The sequence below is a fragment of the Megascapheus bottae genome, chromosome 2 (genome assembly GCF_031878675.1).
Source record: "Megascapheus bottae isolate mThoBot1 chromosome 2, mThoBot2.hap1, whole genome shotgun sequence".
Taxonomy (NCBI): domain Eukaryota; kingdom Metazoa; phylum Chordata; class Mammalia; order Rodentia; family Geomyidae; genus Megascapheus; species Megascapheus bottae.
The window spans coordinates 83,393,341-83,409,727 of NC_143510.1; positions in this window are offsets into that span (position 1 = coordinate 83,393,341).

Genomic DNA, 16,387 nt, shown 5'->3' on the forward strand with positions numbered 1-16,387 from the left:
AAACCTGCAGAGTTCCAGGCTGTGAAATAACAGGTCTAAGACTATCAGGAAAGTGGAGATACCTGCATTTGGAGAATTTGACTTGTCCTTTTTATTGGAAGAGTGACTGGTCTACCTGACAAGGTAGACCAGATGCAGTTTGTTCAGTACTTTGTACCTGCCCTTTAGCATCTTACCCACTACTCCTTAAACAGTTATACTGAGGGATGAATGAATGAGTCCTTACATTTTTAAATAGCTTCATGGGCATGAATGAAATTTCCTATCCTGCAAAGGAAGAACGCCAAAGGAAATAAATATTTAGTGGCATTTCAGGCACAGTGTGAAGAAGAGAAAGTGTTTGGGAGTTGAACCCATCCTAGCATCTCTCAATTCACTTTAGGTAACCCAATGATCACACAAAATACTCCATTGAGCCTGAGGTTATAGTAAAGGCTCAAATGACTTGAGTTCACTTAGAGTCTTGGTGCTCGACCTTTACTTCCTTGTCTGGAGACAATTTTGTTGATCAGAATGCAAGGGATTCTTATCGACATCTTGTAGGCCCCAGGGATAATGGCTTGCTAATTTCCTGCCAAGCTCAGAAGAACTGCTCCTTCCCCACAGACTCTCTGCCTCAAATGTCCATAATGCTAAGTTTGAAAGCCCTTGTTGACAGTAAATGAAGCTTAATATTAGAGATTTGAAATAGGCCATTTTTAGGCCAATTTTTAAGTGAAGTACTATATACTAAATTCTGGAGCTCTCATCTTGTACATGAAGATATGACATGGGCTTCAGGACATGAAATTACCAATTCCAGTCAGATTGCACTTTTATTTTATCTATTCTTTTTTTTTTCAGTAAACTTTCAGTAAACTTTTTTTCAGTAGCTTTTCTTAAGTCAGTTTCAGGCTAAATAGCCTTTACTATTCTGATTAGTGTTTTTCTCTCCCATTATACTAAGGAAAAAGCGTTTTCTATTTTTGCCACAATGTTTCCATAAGATGGAAGACACCCTTTACAAAGGTTTCAAAGATTCATTTTTCCATTTTAAAAGCAGATAATTTGTTTTGCCAGTCCTGGGCTTGAGCTCAGGGCCTGAACACTATCCTTGGTCTTTCTCAGGGCTAGCACTCCACCACTTGAGCCTCAGTACCACTTCCGGCTTTTTTCTATGTATTTGGTACTGAGGAATTCAACCCAAGTCTTTGTACATGCTAGGCAAGCACTCTATGGCCCAAATAAATTTAATGGTGGGCAGAGAAGGTGAGCTGGAGCTAGGGCTATGGCCTTACCCAGTCCGCTGAGGAGTGTGGTCTAGAAAGAAGAGCCTGGATTGAAAATTAAAAGTCTTTCTTCTCACTCTAGTAGTCCTCAAAGCATGATTGTTGGAACACAAATACCACTTAGAGACCTGTGAGCCTTGATGTCCTGCCCAGCTCTACCTACCCCTGAATTTATTCTGGGACAGAAGCTCAGCAAGCAAGTCTGAGAACTACAGGCCAGAACATTTTACTCTGACACACCACTTGATCGAGTCAATTATCTTCTTTGGCTCTTGGTTTCTTTGTATGTTTGTTTCCTTGGATAAGACAAAAGGAGACTTGTATATAAAAGTGCTTTGTAACTTGAAAAATGTAAGACAATATTATTAGTCTACAGCAAATCAGAATCTAAGTTGTAGAGGGCAGAAGTCTTGGCCCTCATTTTTGAGACTATACTTGACTTCTCCCAGTCTCCCCAAAAGTGGAGATGTCTATCTCAGGACAGATGGTTCAGGCCATTTACCAATCAGGGTTTGTGGAAATGACCCAGTGTTTACTGGAGTAAGCAAGAAAACCTACAAGCCTTGCAAACAAGATAACTTCAAATGTTTAATGAGTGTTTGCATCCTGGCATAATTCTAGAGCAATGCACTTGGTGTCTATTACTAACGAATTGTACAATGGCTTCAGTTTCACTGATGAAGTCCAAGAAGTAAAAACACATTGTGGAGATGATATTTGGTTCCAGCTAGTCATTTATCATCTTGAAAAAGGAGGAAAGAAGGTAGGAAGGAAGGAAGGAAGGAAGGAAGGAAGGAAGGAAGGAAGGAAGGAAGGAAGGAAGGAAGAAAGGAAGGAAGGAAGGGAAGGAAGGAGGAAGGAAGGAAGGAAGAAAATGAGGGAGGGAGAAAGGGAGGAAGGAAGGAAGAAAGAAAGTAGAAAAAAAGGAGGATATATCTTTATATTATCTCTAAACTGGTAGTTTCTAACACAGTCTTTCATGTTCTTATGCCCTTCTCCATTACTAATCTGTCATGGGACAAATGCTTTCAGAATAACACAAGTTGCGGAACAGTATTTGGAACAGTCAACAAATATTGAGTTCATTGATTCAACTATTGAATCATCTTAGGTTCATTTTGTGTCCCAGTTGAAGATACCACTAGATATTATTAAAGCATTCATTTCTTCTTTCCCCTCTCCAATGATAGCTTCAACACGTCTCTGTATACAAGAAGTGAAGACTCACAAGCTAGTTTATTTCCTCCATCATACAATGTCACAAAGATATCTCAGAACATTGTAATAAATAACCAAAGTGAAGTCCTTGTAAGAGTGACTTTGCTGACAGCATGAAGGAAAGCTGGCCAATAAATTTACAATTGGTTCTACTCCCTGAACCATCCACATAAGCAGAATCTCATTGCCTACTACCCCAAAATGTCTTGAGAATTTAGTAAGACAAGAATTCATTGTTATTGTTGGCATATAGTAAGGACTTATTTAATAACACACTCAATCTCCAATACTTTCTTCAAAACCTAAGTTTGATTGTATGAATTATAAGATTTCTCACAATTCTCTCCACTGTGTTTGGACTTTCCTGGAAAGTGTGGCCGGATTTGCTTGCTGACATCATGACCTCACAGACAGGTTTTGCAAAAATGACATATCTGTTTGTTTTGTCTAGGGAGAGTAGAGCAACATCGACAGAGAGCCAGTCCTGGGGTGCTCTTGACTTGGTGTTTGGGTACTAAAAGAACATTTGTGGAACAATCGATTAATATGTGGGCATATCCTTGCTGATAAGGAGAGGAACACGAAGCAAATTTTGACTGCCAAAATGGGGGTGCTGACAAAGTTGTCCTTCACCTCCCATGACATTTTAAATGTTGGGGGACATAGTGGACTTGGATTTATTAGTACCACATGGGGTACCTTCATTGTAATATGCCTTTCCTTACCTTGGCTCCATGGTCACCAATAACCAGCAAGGCATTTTAATAAAAATAGTGATGGTTCACTGAGTTGTCTTTTACATCTAGTATGTATTTGCTTGGTAGGAATGTTTGGATATGGAGAGATTTAATGATACGAATGACATTGCCAGTCTCCATCCTTGCTAACTCCTTCTTAGGTTCCTTATTTATCTATTGTTGTCTTCATTGGTGAAAAGACAACTTTTAATCTCATTTCCTACTTGGAAGTATCAGCATTGGAAAAGGTGAATGAAGTGTGTTGTTAAAGATCACAAGCTAATATGAGGCAGAGAGACTGCAGTCAACATCAAGGTTGCCTAACTCTTCACACTATCTTGTGCTTTACCATGCAGTCACCAACTACTTTTAGTGTTGAGTCCTCGTGGGCATGAGAATTGTCAACTGGAAATACTCATTCAGCTGCATAGTGATAGATACAGAATAACTGCACTGAAGCATTTCCTCAGGGTTTAAATAATGGCTGCCAATCATGTACAAATCACTTACTATTTGCCAGACATGGTGAAAACTTGTATAGATTTCCTGGTTTCAGCCTCACAGCAATCAATTGCAATAGGTATCCTTTTGGGTTCTATATGTATCAGCAGGTGTGAAAACTAGCAATCCTGAGTTAAATAAAGGGAAATACTAAGCTTTAAGCCTAGTTTTCTGTGTATTCCTTTTCTTTCTACCCTGAGTAGGTCCTGAGGAAAAACAATAAGCCTGTGAATATCAGACAGGTGGGTGATCCTCTGTTGGGCAGTTGTTTATTTCCTTTTAGCAAGTGGATTTTTTTTTGGAAATGATATTAGACCATTTACGATTGTATAAGTTTTGGAATCTCACTTCCTGGATTTTATTACTGTATTTTATTTTCATTTATATTGCTAATAAATAAAACTTTCATTTCATAGTTTCATAGTAAAGTTTCATTTACTTGCTATGCATTCTTAGCCTTTCCAAATGCTATTAATAACTGTTACTATGATAAAAATTAATAATAATATCTACTTCAGTGGTCACTCCCATAATTAAATGAACTAATATATGACAAAGAGAAGCCTAGGCCTGGAGTGAAACAATCACACAACAGACATTGGATAGTAGCTGTGAACACGGTTTTCTCACTTTTTTTTGTCTGGTTGGGTAACAGCACCGTCACTGACAAAAGCAGCTGGCTATTTTTGGTCCTAGTCCAGAACAGAGGCCATGATGACAGGAAAAAAAGGTATATTTATCACTAGTCTACAAGTGATGAGGAACTGTGATCTGCCAGATCTACATAACTTTTCAGAAAATGGAATTATTGTCCAATACTCATCTATCCCTCAATAAAGCCATATGATATTTTTGGCTATAGGGACTAGAACCAACTTCTTTTTTACCTCTTGAAAACAGTTGTCTTCTTCACTCAGACTTACACAGAAAGCATTGAGCAAATATTACTTGGGAGGATAAGTAAATTGGGCCAGAGGGAGTGGACTGTATACATGTGGGCCGCCATATAAAGAGCATGGGCCACCATTCCTGCTTTTTCACCTTCAAACCAGCATCACCCTTCATGGTTTCAAGAGATAGGCAATCGATTTTGCCAGCTTAGTCCAAATGTGGCCTTTGGCCTTGTTAGTTGGTGGCACAACCTTGGTTTGTTTGCTTTTTTCTGCTTCTGAGGAAACTTGGCCATCTCATTGAATTATAAACCGAGTACCCCCCCCCCCAGCACTCAAATTCTAGGTCAAGAGGATGGCAGGGATGCTTACAAGCCATGGAAGGGCTATTGTGTGTGTGTGTGTGTGTGTGTGTGTGTGTGTGTGTGTGTGTGTGTGTGTAAAACAGTTAATTGAAAAAAGTAACTTAGGACACCCGCAGTGTATTCTTCACAGGAGACACAAAGCTAACTAGGATGGGAGTGTTGGTGGAAACTTAAGTGCAAGAGATAGAGAAGCAACCTGTTCTTGGGGTGGTGAGATCCTTCAGTGACTGAGACAGTACAAACGTAGCAGGGGCCCCAGAGGACAAGAGAGGATTCCTCCTGCAGTGAGCCTTCCTTGTGAGATGCCTTCAGGAGGAGGGAGCCCTGAATCAGGCACAGTGAACAAATCTGCACAGTGAATAAGCACAAAGGACTTTCCTTTCCTGTGATAAACACCAGTAGCACTGGGGAAAGGTAAGAGTGCTTAAATCCTCATAGACCAGGATCGAAAGAGGAGGAAGATTCCAGTGTCTTAATATGGCAGTTGTTTGACTTAAGGGTAGGAATTCCATTTCTCCATTCCTTATTTTTCTTATCAATAAAATGGGGCACAACAAAACCATCGATCTCATGGATCATCTTGGGAGCTGAATGAGATGAATGGCAGTTATCCTTGTATTATTTTTATTAGTTCAATAACAATAGTTACAGTATTATCTACTGTTGTTCTAACAGAAATAACTACTATAATTATTTCTTATATCATGACTAAATAATCAAAAAATAGCAATGATTATTATTCCATGGTATAACATACCAATATACTATAGCAATGTGATCATGATCATTACATTATTTCTTAAAAGAAGCTTGGATTTGAAGAAGGTAGTAGACAGAATGAAGGATGACTATTAGTGCCAATATTTTATATCACAAGTCACAGTCAAGCATTAATGTTTCAGAAGTTAGTGGGTTGCATATTTAGTTCTGTATTCAAAATTCAACAACTTCCAAAGAACAATTTACTTAAATCCTATTTCAAATAATTTCCAAGATGCACTATCTCTACAGAGTGGGAGTTTGGAATGGTAAAAGTACATGATAGCACTGAAAATGGAATATGTTGTCTTTCATTTATTTAGGCAGAGATCAGAACAAATAATTCTTCAAAGTGAAAATGATCTTTTGCTGAATTATGCAAATAAAAGTTCAATTCTCATTTAAAAATAAAGTAGCTAGAGATGGTTCTTTACCAAAGATTGAAAGCAAATGATTATGAAAAGGACCTACGAGTGAACTTGGCCCAAATGAGCAGGCCCTTTTGAGGCTTTGGAATTTGGTGTAACTATCTTTAGCAAAGTCAGTATTCAAAGGAATGCCAAATGCTGCATCCCTGGAATTTCTATGAATGCAAGGACACCTGAGGGTGCATCTAGTTGCAAAGACCTAATCTGTACAACTTTGAACCATCTGGCCAGGGAGGGATGGGTTACCTGAAGGGGAGAGAAGAGATTTATTTGTCTTAGGAGGCCCGGGAGACCATCCTGTCATTGTCCCATAGGTTCTAGAGGAACCTGCTCATTCATTCTTTCATTCTTAGATATTTGTCAGTTACGAAGTGTAATTCAAATGACCCTGGTGATTACAAATCGCTATTCCCAAGGGTTTAAAGTCTGACACCAACTGGGACTTTCCACTTCATTCTGGTCCAAATATCTATTTGGACCATCTCCTAGGGACATCTGATTTCAACAGCATTTGTCTGACTCCACTTCCTCCCTGGTCCCTTCTTTAATATTTGTTTTGGCCTCTTCCTGTCCAGCTCCCTTCTCCTTCTCAGGTCCCAGGAACACCTTGGGAAGCACTATGAATGCAAGCTAGCTAGAATCTTGGATGTTTTGAATTCTCCACGGGGCAAGTATCTGTCCCCTGGAGATTTGTATTATTCATTACTGGAAACTTGAGGCCATCTGACATTTGATCATTGTTCTCGAATGTGTAGATAGAATATAGCACTCCCTTTCAAGAACTGGCAATTCTTTGTTGATGATGAAAAAAAACCCTCAAAATCCAGTAAATTGTAGTTACCATTTACTCTCTACATAGGTACGCAAAATATTATGGGTGGGCATGCCAGTGAAAGTTTTCTGTGCAGACACAATAAAAGTAGAGCCTATTATATTACCCAAGGAAAATAATATTTTTCATATATTTTTATTGTAATTAATAGAAGGGTTATATTATATTCACCAGATAGATGGTGCATTACTTTACAAACATTGATACCCTTCTCCATGTCTTGGTCCCCATTTCCCTTCCCCCACCCTTGTTTTCCTCCCTTCCCTATCCGATTTCAAATAACCAAATAAACATATATACAATATATCAGATAACAAGGAAAAATACTGTAACCATATGAGATAACCTAGGGACAGCAAAAGAGATGAGAGATAACATAGTACATTAAGGACAACAATCACTCATTATATGCCTTTGTTTCTATATCCTGATGGTCCTTTCATTTAGCATCATACTATATGGCCTTATATATCTAGATTTTGTTCTATTGTAAATCTCTGCTAGGAGAGCCCAAGGTTTCTACTGATTATGACAAATGAGGGAAACCATTGAGCCTATGTTCCTTTGAGTCTGGCTTATTTCACTTAATATGATTTTTTCTTAGTCTTTCCATTTCCTTACAAATGGGGTAATGTCATTCTTCCTGACAGCAGCATAGAATTCCATTGTGTACAAATACCACATCTTGTTGATCCACTCATCAACTGAGGGACATCTGGGTTGGTTCCATATCTTTGCTATGGTAAATAGTGCTGAAATGAACATCATTGTGTTAGTGGATTTAGTATGCCCTTGTTTCTGGACGGTTGGGTAAATGCCAAGTAGTGGAATTGCTGGGACATAGGGGAGCTCTATGTTTAATCTTTTGAGGAACTGCCATACTGCTTTCCATAGTGGTTGAATGAGTTTGCACTCCCACCAACAGTGTAGTAGTGATCTCTCCTGGCCACATCCCCTCCAGCATCTGTTATTATTCGTTTTCCTGATCCTGGCCATTCTAACTGGAGTGAGGTGGAATCTTAAAGTTGTTTTGATTTGCATTCCTTTTATGGCCAGAGATGTCGAGCATTTCTTCATATGTCTATAGGCTATTCTTATTTCTTCTTCAGAGAAGACTCTTTTTAAGTCTTTGGCCCATCTTTTAATGGGATAGTTTCTTCTTTGGAGATTAGTGGTAAATGTGTAGTATTTTTTTTCCTAATCAAAGTTGCTTTTCAAGCTCTTGTATTTTTTCAAAATATTATAACTCTTTGAATTCCTAAGATCCTTTGAATTGTCCATACTTCTATCTGCTCATTCAAAATCTTTATTCTCAGTAGAAATTCAACTCAGATAATTACTTCTCCCTAGTGATTTCTTTTTTTTCTGGGAGACTTATAATATTCTTCTTTTTTTTTTTTGCCAGTCCTGGGCTTGAGCTCAGGGCTTGAGCACTGGATTTTCTCAAGGCTAGAGCTCTACCTCTTGAGCCTCAGCACCACTTCCAGCTTTTTTCTATGTATGTGGTACCGAGGAATCGAACCCGGGTCTTCATGCATGCTAGGCAAGCACTCTACCACTAGGCCAAACTCCCGGCCGAGACTTATAATATTCTTAAATAATCTTTCAGGTAGGGTTCCAGTGGTGAATAATGAAAAAGAGGAAGTTGCTTTTGTGGATGAGAAGGAAGATGGAGCATGGAGAGTGGCTGCTGGTGGGGTGAGGCTGGCTGATGTTGATGGATGCAATGTGAATGTTGGTAGTAGTGATGGTGGTGGATGATGGTGGAGGCTGCTTGTGGGGACGGTGGATGTGCTGTGGCTGGTGAGATGCTGGACAGGATGCTGGTACCAGAGAGTTATTATCATTCCTTGTGATGAAGCCCTAGGGGGTGATATTGACAAATGCTTTTGTCATTTGTATTCATGATGAAGACATGATTTTGTCGCTGTCAGTGATGGTGATAATACCAAAGAAGTGATGCTGTTGTTGTTGTTGGTGGTGGTGGTGATGTTAGTGGTAGTGAGTACGGTGGTAGGGAATGAGGATGTGTTATTACTAATGTTGGTGGGGACTGACATTGATGATGGAAATGGTAAGGAATTCTCGTATTGAAACAAGTCACACTTCGGTCAATCTATCAAGAAGAAGCTAAATATGGGCTCAGGATATTTGTTTCCTTTCCTGCTTCTTTAAAAGTCTCCAGAATCATCAAATAAAATGTTTTCTAAAGTGCTCACTCAAAATTCTTTCCAGGGAGACTTAGTTTCTTTTGAAATAATAAATCACAAAGAAGCTACTCCATAACTAGAAATGTAGATCATTTCTCTCCCCACTGCCTGCATTTCATATTCAACTGATGCTATAGCACATCTTGAATCCATTTTCCTCTTCCATTATTATTTTGCTTATCTCCTTGCACTTCTGCCATTTTACAAGTCATCCTTCAAGATTCAGCTCAAATCTCATCTAGTGTATGCAATGAATCCTCTATCTTTTTGCTTTTTTGCCAGTCCTGGCTTTGAATTCAGGACCTGAGCACTGTCCTGGGGCTTTCTCAAGGCTAGAGCTCTACCACTTGGGCCACAGCACCACTTTCTATGTATGTGGTACCGAGGAATCAAACATGGCTCTTCGTGCATGCTAGGCAAACACTCTACCACTAGGCCAAACTCCTGGCCCTCTATTTTTCTTATGTCCAATATCATCAATCTTTGTGTTGCTGTATCTGTGTTGTTCTTCAATGATATCATGTGAGGTAGAGTTTTCAATTAGATTTTTACCTCTACAAAACAGTGCCTTCATCTTGCACTTTTTCTTTGTAGTCCTATAGTGTTCATTGCTTAGTAGAAACTTCACTGAGTATCACACTTTACTATGAAGCACAAAGAAAGAATGGTATAGTGGGACATCTGGCTAGCCTTAGCTCTGCCTCTCATCTTTACTTACTTTTATGACCTTCAAGTTCTTCATCAAAGAAACACATCATTGAACATTTACTATTTCCCAAGCATTGGGTGGTTAATTGCCTTTCATGTATTAAAATTTGCTTGAATCCACCATTTCATTTTTTAGGCTAAACAGTAACTTTAGAATTCTTATTCTAGATGTTTTAGATTGTGGCTTATGAACATACAGTACTATTCTATATGTGCAAAAAGATATGAACAAGCATTTCAAATTATAAGTAGACATACAACTGACTTCAAAAACAAAAACAAAACAGGGAGACTTCCAGTGATCAAATAAATTATGATGGGTATCTCTCTAGGAAAGAAAGGATGGAAGAAAGGGAGGGATAGAAAGAAAAAGAGAAGGATGAAGGAAATAATGAACATGTAGAATATGGTCTAACTTTGAGATCCCAAAAGGCTGAAATGAGAGATATGTTAGCTATACTAGAGGAGTCTGGGCTCTACATTTATGAAGCTGCTAAATGCTTTTTAAAAAAGATGCAATCATATATATCTGTATATATGTGTGTGTATTTACATATAAAATTTTAATTAAAACATGAAGAATTTTTATGAAAAGGACAGGCAGTAAGAGAATATACCCAAAACACTTTATAATGGTAGGAATGTGAAATACATTTTCTTATTTTTCCATTTATGTACTTTCTATGTTAAAGTGCAAGTAAGGACTAATGCATTTCTGCATCTCATTTCTCTGAAGGTCTATTTTCATACTCAAAAAAGAAGCATCAAAATGTGAGGAAATCTGAGCTTTAAACCCAACCTCTCCATGGTTCAAGTGTGAAGAACTGAGACCATATACAGAGAAAGATGTTTAGCTCTGGTGGTCCCTGGAGTTGTTTTGTGAAAGATCAAGGACCATCATTTCTGTGGCTTCTCTGTCCCTGCCCCCATACCCATCTTATACATCAATACATTTTGTCATTAAAAACTAAAGACTCACTGCCTTCTGTTTTTTGAGTCATTTCATTGTTTTGATACCTTGTGGCAAGCCAGAAAAGAATGGAAGCCAGTCTGATTTAATCTCATCTAAATATGCAGAACCCAGGAAGGGAATCCTCTCCAACAGAATGCCAACCTATGGTGTGTTTTGTTTTGGCTTTTTTTTTAATTGCTTGGACTCCTGATAAATTGGCTCTTACCCCCTTTGAATTCCTTTGTTGCAGAGGAGTTAAAATTCATGAGCATCCCAAGCCTGGGAATACTTAACTCCAGTGCTGCTATTTTTTCAGAACCAAGCTGGCCAACACGGCATAGAGTCGGAGGTCTGTTGGGCCATCTGTTACATAATAGTCAACAATCTCGAAAATCTAGGGGAGCAGAGATGATGAGGTATTTAAGGAGAACAGATTGCTGCCTTGCTTACATGAGGGAAAAAAAAGGAGAGATAATATGCTTTGATTGAAGCGGAGACAAGCTTTATTAGCATAGGGAACAAAACAAACTTTAAAAAATGCTGACAGTCCAAAGAGGCTTGGTGACAAACCCCATGCTGAATTGTAGGTCACAGGGGCCCTAAATTCGATGCACACACAAACAGCACACAATGTCTGCGTTGCACGCAGACACGCACACATCACATTAGTGACAAATGAGAGACACTACTGAAAAATTGCTGTTGGATTCAAAAGCCAAACACAAGCCTGTAGTTGAATTTCAAATCTTGGGAGACCTGGGAAAAGCAGTTTTGCTGAATCCATCTACCAGGCGAATCTTTCATGGCAGAGTGAGAAGATTCTGGGGCTTCCTTTGTAGATTAGCTTCCCATTCAGAAAGCTCCCTGAATTAGCTGCCAGTAAATTTTATAATCTTAAACTACACATAGCAAGTTTTAAGCAGTGACCTGCAGCATTTAACCTGAGAAAGACAATGGAGAAGAGAAATGAAACTTGAGGTAAGAAGAAGTAAGGAGAAAAGGAGCTCGAAGCAATTGAGAAAAGATAAGAGGAAGGTACAAAGAAATTATCCCCTGGAAAGGCATACTGTCATCAGAGAACCTGAAGACACACAAAAAATATTGAAGCAAATAAAAAGAAACCAACTAATTAAAAAATATTGACCTTTCCTTAATGAAGTACAGATCACAAGCTTTAGGGGTAAGTCTGTACCAGCAATGGAGTGACTTTGAAATGCACTGAAAAAATAGACCACAGATACATGGAAGGATACATTAATGGACTGGTGTATAATAAAAATGAATGAGTCTATGTTATAGATCTGGGAATTGAAGATTCCCTGTCCAGTTCTTTGAACTTGTTTATATTTTGAAATTTTCTAGAATCAAGTACTAAAAAGGATACATTATGCCTGAAAATATTAAAAAATAGAAGGAATACTAAAATTGTCTTAAAATTAGATATCTTAAAGTGTTTAATTATATATGCCTTTAATTTTTATATTCCATTCATAGGACACCATTTCCAAATATGCAGCTCAATGTATAAATAACAGAAATGTCTTAAGGAGTGTCATTACCAAGTTTGAATGACTATTTTTACTAAAGCTTTGCCTTTTTTTTTGGCCAGTCATGGGCTTTGAATTGCAGGGCCTGAGCACTGTCCTTGGGCCTTCTCAAGGCTAGAGCTCTACCAGTTGAGCTACAGCACCATTTCCGGCTTTTCTCTATGTATGTGCTACCAAGCAATTAAACCCAGGTCTTCATGCATACTAGGCAAGCACTCTACCACTAGACCAAACTTATGGCCCCAGCTGCTATTGTTAAAGCAGATATAAACATGCATGTGTGTTTTTCTGTATGCGTTTCAGGAGTGGCTTCATCTCCATGCTTGGAGCATTCACATCTAACTGAGCATATACAAATACTACTTTCTCCATTGATAATGTACAGAACATATATATATATTTTTCAATCATATATTTTTATATAATTGAACTACTTAGTATATTCATGATTTTTAAGCACAGGCATTGGATTTGAAGTGAAGACAGATATGATTCCATTTAACATAAAAACCATCATTGCAGTGAGACCCCCTCAGCTCAGAACAGGAAAACACCCAAGTAAAGTAAGCAAGGTTAGGCTCTGATTGTTTTGAAATTAACTGTCTATGGACAATACACTTTATACTGGAAATATAACAGGCCAAAAGGTTCTTGTCTACAAATTTTCACCCCAGAACAAAAAAGGAAAAAAAATCTGTGAAAGTATTTGTGTGACTTTCTTTGAATAAACAAGCACAGAATAGCAGACACAGAAGAGGTGCATTCTTCTGTAAGCCAGGGGGAGCGGTTTTGATGGCCTGACTCATAAAAATGAACCATGGGAACTTCAGTGCTCTCTGAGGAATTGTGTTTTGGGAACTCTAGAATTGGCATACCATTAGGTAGATGTATATGCCATTTGTAAGAGCATTAGAAAGCAGAAGGTCTAGAAGATGCCAGACTTCCTGTTGCTTTACCTGTTGCGTTATTACTGATCTTTGTCAACTCTGCTCTCGTTTTGGTCATACATACTTCATCCCTGAGAAGCCAGCGTGTGTCAGGAACCCAAGCCAGACACCTGTCAGAGCCAGAAACCTGAGAAAGCTGCTCTGAGATGAGTGGCAGAAACTTGTTCCTAGTTGCCATATTGGTTCTGAAGACTCAATGTAGGCTTTTAAAACTCCACTCATTTATATATGCACAATGAAAATTCACCTTCTAAAGGCCTGTAGCTCCAAATGATACCTGCAAAGTCATTCTCTAAAAAATTGCTTGGGAGAATCTCAGGAAATCAAAGAAATGTTTTGGGGAAATTTTACATTCTTAAAATTCATGAACACAAAACAGTGAAGACTCTGCCATAATTTTTATTATTATCATTATCTTAGAATTACGGTAAGGATCAAGTATGATCATGTAAAGATAGCATAAGCAATGCTATACAGTGCTTAAGAACAAAATTACTGTGTCATCATCAATATTATGTTCCAAGTCAGAAAGAAAACATAAATTTTGAAGATCTACATTTATTTGGAGGATTCATGGTTAGTGTCTTTTTGGAGTTTGACTTAAAATTCTTTGGTTTTGGGGGTTGGGGATTTAGCTCAGAGGAATGGAACTTTCCTGGTAAGTGCAAGGCCCTGAGTTCAGGCCTCAACTCTGCAAAAAAGAAAAAAAATAGAACAAAATACTTTGGTTTCATTCTACTAGCAGAAGAAGTCAGAAGAAGATGAGAACAAGTAGAGAGAAGATAAAGAACATTTGTAGGTACTTTTGGCTCTGAATACAAAGCCTTTTCTCTCCAGATATCTGTGGCTATTTGCATTCACCTTAGCAAGACTAAGGAAAGTCCCATGGTATTTTCTCATTTTTAGGCCATATTTGAAGAATGTAAGGTAAGTCCCTTAATGAAAAATGAGGTATTACAAAGAGTGCAGTTTCTTCTGTTGGCAATGGGTGAGGGAAAGTAGATACAAATATTCAGTTGCTTTTTTCATTGCAAGGCAAAGAGAAAAAGTCTCCAAAGTAAATAAATTACACTTGAAGGTTGAGCCCTAACACAGACTTCTCACAATGTGAAAAAGAAACATTTTATGGAATGATACAATGCTAAAGGGTGAAAGAAAATGACTTGGCATTTATAAATGTTAAACATTTCATATTTCTGTATATGGTAGTTCATGCTACAATCCCAACTATCTAGGTAGGAAGATCACTAGGCCAGCCCCTGGGGAAAGAAAAGGAGCCCCTATATTAAAAGTAACTGAAGATTAAAGGAGGGATCTGGGGGTGTGGTTATGTGCTAGATCATTATCCAACATTCAGGAAGCCCTAAATTCATGCCCCAATATTGCAAAAAAAATCTCCAAATCACATTATCTCTTTTTATGTAATTAGAGTTTTTGATTAAGCAAGAAAAACTGACATGGGTGACTTTAGCCAAAGGGAATTTTTCTGAAGGATGCAGAGACTGCTTAGGAAAATCTGACTTAGAATGTATAAAAACAATGGGATCTATGGAAGGCTAAATTATAAGAAATACTACATTACTGTTCAAGGTTCAACCGTTCCCTTGAATAGAATGGTAAATATGATTGACACAGCTTCCTTCCCCACCTCCCTTCAGCATTCCTGGGGCTTGAAGTATGTGCCTGGACATTATTCTTGTGCTTTTGACTCAAGACTAGACCTCCACTTGAGCCACAGCTCCACTTCTGGCTTTTGGTGATTAATTGGACATAAGAGTCTCAAGGACTTTCTTGCGCAGGCTGATTTTGAACTGGGATCCTCAGATCTCAGTCTCCCAAGTATCTTAATCATGTGATCTATCCTCTATAGTGAATATTGTATCTTTCCAGAACTGTAACTCGTTTGAGATTTATTCAGAAAAGCAATCAGGATGCTCTGAAGATTTGGTAATGTATATTAAACAGCAAAAAGAGAAAGGCATTTTTTTTGCCAGTCCTGGGCTTGAGCTCAGGGCCTGAGCACTGTCCTTGGACTTTCTCAAGGCTAGAGCTCTAGCCCTTGAGCCTCAGCACCACTTCCGGCTTTTTTCTATGTATGTGGTACCAAGGAATCGAACCCGGGTCTTCATGCATACTAGGCAAGCATTTTAACCACTAGGTCAAACTCCCAGCCCGAGAAAGGCATTTTTATGCAGCATATTCCAAAATATTAAAAAATGGAATTAAATTCTAGTCTTTTGAATCTCATTTATTGCGTTTTACAATAAGAAATCAATTCTTTGGAGAATTAAATTTTTTTTTATTCTAACTCCTCAAGGGTAATTTTTGAAGTTCTGACTTTCCATCTCTCAGTTCAATAAATCTAGATCTGAGGCCTAATGTCTGAGTTCTACTTACCAAGTGGCAAAAGATGAGAAAGCTCATCCCAAATGAATAAAAAGCTATGTTATACAAAGTGCCTTAGCCTAAGCACCAGTCAGGCATGGGTTTAAGTTAAGCTCAATAGTATAGCAAGAAACATGGTCCAGATCCTGACTTCTAGATTAATAGACAAGGTTAGTGTGTGGTACATACTTCAGAGGACCCTAAAGCCACTCAGGATAAATTTTAGACTTTTTGTTTAAATTAAGCCTTCACAGTAATTTCTACAAGCAAGGAAGGTCATAAAAGGCAGGAGAGCAAGTATTCATGTATGCATTTGTCTCAGTAATGTGGTTGAAATTAATCTCAAAGAAGGAAAGCAATTTGGCTTGCTTCTTTTCCTTTTCCTTCTGTTTCTAGCTTTCATTTTCCCTAAACAATTATTTTTGCATTCAGATGCCTAAGAAGAAGTTGCAGGTCCAGATGATGAAAGACATTTTGTAAAATGAAGAATTTGCATTATGCCAAATTAAAGTTAGAACCTTTGCAATGAATGAACGGTTTTCTATACAGAAATCCTGGCTATGACCCAAGGGCAATGCAGGGGTTAATTTTTTTTTTGGTTCTATCTAATGAAACTTTTGTATCTCAAAACTGAATGAAA